The following is a 4,490-nucleotide window of genomic DNA, read 5'->3' as shown; positions in this document are numbered from 1 at the left end:
ATATAGCCAGCTAAGCACCAGTGGTGCAGTTAGCTGAGATCACACCCACTCACTCCTGGGCAACAGACAGAGCCTCTGTCTCAAAAAAAAAAAAAAAAAAAAAAAGTCAAAAATAACTTTCAGCAATGCTACTGTGGCCAATTTTTACTTGTTGCAGTTGCTGTAGCAGAAAGAAGGCCTTTCCCTCCTGGCTACCTATGGGCACTCCCTATCTTCTCTCTGGTCCACTCTTCTACAGTCCCCAACTTGAGCTAACTCCCACTTGTCCTTCGATAGCTTAACCATGACTTTCTCAAGGAGGCCGGAAGTGGTCTCCATCCCTGAAGAAATGTGGCCCCTCTGCTTTATGTACGTGTATGAGTTTGCTAGGGCTGCCGTAACCAAGTCCCACAGAGTGAGTGGCTTCAACAGCAGACATTGATTTTCTCACTGTCTGGAGGCTAGAAGTTCAAGATGAAGGCGCTGGCAGGCTGATTTCCCGAGGCCTCTCCCCTCAGTTTGCCGCTGCCTCACATGGTCATCACTCTGTATGCATGACCCTGTGGTCTCCTTTTTTTCTTTTTTTTTTTATAGGGGCGCCCGTCAGATGGGACTAGGGCCCCACCCTAGTGGCCTGATGTTAAAACATAACCACTTCTTTAAAGGACTTATCTCCAGATACAGTCACATTCTGAGGTACTGGGGAGTTGAGACTTCAACATATGAATTTGGGGGGACATAATTCAGCCCCTAGCAGTATTTTTCCACATCACTCAACACGTCTCTCATTAGGGATTCCCTACCCTTGATTGGGAAGACCTGTTTCATGACTGTCTTCCCCATGGACTGTAAGAGGGACTCGGCAGAGGGACACAGTCACTCCGGAGTGTGGCTGACCCTCAGGCCTTGCATTCTACCTGGTGGAGACGGAGGGCTCCCTAAATAGGAATCGGATGAATCAATGAGCCAAGGTTCTGTTCTGTTCGTTTCCAATGGCTTAAAACAACACGTATTTATCCTTTTCCTTTTCTGGAGGGTAGAAGTCTAAACTTGGTGTGAATTGGCTAAAATCAAGTGCCAGCAGGGTTGCGTTCCTTCTCAGACTAGTGGGGAGATTCTATTTCCTGGCCTCTTCCAACTTCTAGAGGCCACTTGCATTTGTTTGCTTATGGCCCCATCCTCCATCTTCAAGGCCAGCAGAGTAGCAGGTTCAAATCTCCCTCTCTGATATCTGCTTCCATTGCTACATCTTCTCTGACTCTGACCCTCCTGCCTCCCTTTTATAAGGACCCTTGTGATGACACTGGGCCCACCGGGGCCACCCAGGATCGTCTCTGCATGATCTTAGGATCCCTAATCTAATCACATCTGCAAAATCTATTTTGTCATGTAAGGCAACATCTTCACAGGTCCTGGGAATAAGGGGGTGAACATCTTTGGGGAGATCATGCTCCAGGCCACCCTAGAAGCACTGAGCTTTGAAGGACCGGTTCCTGTATCCAGTATGTATGTACTCTGGCATGCATCTCAAGTTTTGCTTTGGAACAAGTGATCAGACACTCCTCTCTTTTCTTAGAAGATTTCCAGGTTCCTGGTGAAGTCCAAAGGTAGAGGCTGCACATTCAGTGGCATTTGGAAGCATCTTGTCTGAGACCTGTGGCTAGAGGCACATGGCCTTCTGCAATCTGTGCCTTTCCATCGTTCCCACTAACAGACGCTCTGGCCAGATTGCTGTTTCTACCCTGCAATTACAGGCAGAATCCCATGAGTAATAAACACAAATTGTTTTATTGCAATGGAATTCGTTTAAAAGAAATACTTTACTGCATCGTCCAATAGAATTATCTGCGATGATGGAATTGTTTTATATCTGCACTAAAATACCGTAGTGACAAGCCACATGTAACTCTTGAGCACCTGACACTTGGCTGGTGTGACTGAGGGACTGAATTTGAACTTTTAAGTTAAATTCATTTTCATGTAAATAGCAACAGTGGCTGGTGGCTACCATAGTAGAGCAGTGCAATTCTAGAAAACTCCCATTTCCAACCCAAGGCACCTGGACAAGAGCAGCTTTTCTCAGAGGCTAGGTCCAGGGTGAGAAAAGCTGTTCACTGTCCAGGTGCAATAAAATAACTGACTTCTGTCTGTGTATGGTGTGGATGCCGTCCAATGATGGCTGCCATGCATCAGTTTCCAGCTCCCTATTCAGTAGTTTGAAGCAAGCCATGGTGGGAGAATTTACACCATGAGAATCAGCACAAGCTACAAATCAAGGCTCCCTCCCCATGCCCCACCCTTGGAGAGCTGGGTTATTTAACGTTGACTGACATGCCACTGTGTGTATGCTGACTGGAGGAGACAGGCCTACTGAATTGCCTTGGCAACATCTGAGTCTCCTGGCACTCACAGAGGAAAAGGACACAGTGGCAGCTCCACAGTTCTTACCGTCAGAGAGGAAAAACACCATACGGTTTTTTAAGGGATGGCAAAAACTTCTCTTAGCTCTTAGAGCTACACAGGCTCTTTTCTCAGGTTTCCTAGAACAGACAATGTCCTTGACAACAACTCCACTCCACGGCAAAAGCAGAGGGATTTCAAAGCTGTTGTTTGTCACATCAGTCAAGGCTGTCACTTTGGATAGATGTCAGGGCAATGGGGTCTGAGTTTGCAGCTTTTGGATGTCTGCTGAGATCTGTGAACACAGCCCAGAATGCCTAGAAAAGGCTGGATTGCATATTCTTATATTCCATGTCACTTACTTATTCCCCAAATCTTTTAGGATGCTGGCCATGTGCATAGCCCCCAGCTAGGTATGGAAGCAACTCATTCATTCATTCATTGCAGACAGTGTATTCAGGTGTAAAGGAGTTTAGGACACAAACATGAATGAAATAGGGTCTTCACCTCCAGGTTTTATAAGATCCCCCATTTATAGAATAATTTACCAGATACTCAGGGCTGGAATTCGGAGGAGGTGAGGGAGGCACTTACCTTGGGTGCAAAATGTAAGAGGGCACCAAAAAAATCAGTAATCAAGATAATATACTGGCCGGGCATGGTGGCTCACGCCTGTAATCCCAGCACTTTGGGAGGCCGAGGCTGGCGGTTCACCTGAGGTCAGGAGTTTGAGACCAGCCTGGCCAACATGGCAAAACCCCGTCTCTACTAAAAATACAAAAATTAGCTGGGTATGGTGGTAGGCGCCTGTAACCCCAGCTACTCAGGAGGCTGAGGCAGGAGAATTGTTTGAACCTGGGAGATGGAGGTTGCAGTGAGGCAAGATCATGCCACTGCACTCCAGCCTGTGAGACAAGAGCAAAACTCCAAAAAAAAAAAAAAAAAAAAAATATATATATATATAAATGTGTGTGTGTGTATATAAAATTTATAAAATCAAAATTAGTGCAGGAAATTACAACGTACGAGATACGAACATTTTAAATAAAGACAGGCTGTTGTGGATTGTTTCACTCCCCTTCAGTGTTGTGCAAGGGAGCACAGTCAATTCCAATCAGCCAGGGGTTACTTGGCCAGGAGGTCTCTGAAGGGGAGGTTTATGTGGGTGCAAATAAATTGGGCCACGGGGAGCATTATACATAGTTTCTGTGTGTGTGTGTGTTCCGGTTGTAGGGTCTTTATTGACTTTTTTCACTTGGTCCAAAATATAAGAGGATATCTTGATCACTGTATTTAGGGGCGCACATCTTTCCTTGTGTCTCAGGTTCTAATAATAAGGTGCTGCTTGCGCTCTTTCCAGATCTCTCACTTAAGCCTCACATGGCTACAAGTGGTGGATACTATTATTCTTCCTCCTCCTTGTTTTACAGAAGGGAAAAGTGGGCCTTGCAGAAGCTTGGCAAAATAGCACAGGCAGTAATATTGCAATACAGCCATGTAATACTTCAAGATGGTATATGATTAAAGCTGTTGGCTGAGAATATTTGGGAAAATTTTAGTTCTGGTGTAACAAACACTGTATCCCAGAGACAGTACTACATGCTGGGCTTTCAAAGAACAGGTAAGTGCAGCACCCCTCCGTCCCTCCAGGAGCTCAGGGGTTAATGGGAGTAAATGATTTGGATCTAAGCTGGTGAGTGCTGTCCAGAGGGTCCCAGGGAGCTGTGGCTCCAAGAAAGGTGGAGGGGATGGTCAGAGGCGCCTGGGGGAGAAGCTGGGGTCCCGGCCAGAGAAGACCCAGTCTGACCCCAGGGTGCTGCAGCCTCCATTAGAAGAGGAGGCTGATGTCAGGGCTGTCTCCGAGCCTGTCTGCAAAATGGGTGTACAGCAGTAGATGTGCCCTACTCCTGTTAACCAGCTGCCACGAGAATCAGATGACATGCTGCAAAGGAAGGCGCTTTCTACACGGCGCATGTGCTGAGGCGGGCGCATCAGTTGATATCAGGAGTGTGAGACCATCCTGGGCAACATAGTGAAACCCCATCTCTACTAAAAATACAAAAATTAGCCAGGCGTGGTGGTGGGTGCCTGTAATCCCAGCTACTCAGGAG

Source organism: Colobus angolensis, unplaced genomic scaffold (genome assembly GCF_000951035.1).
Source record: "Colobus angolensis palliatus isolate OR3802 unplaced genomic scaffold, Cang.pa_1.0 Scaffold310, whole genome shotgun sequence".
NCBI lineage: Eukaryota > Metazoa > Chordata > Mammalia > Primates > Cercopithecidae > Colobus > Colobus angolensis.
Note: the sequence above shows the minus strand (reverse complement) of the source record.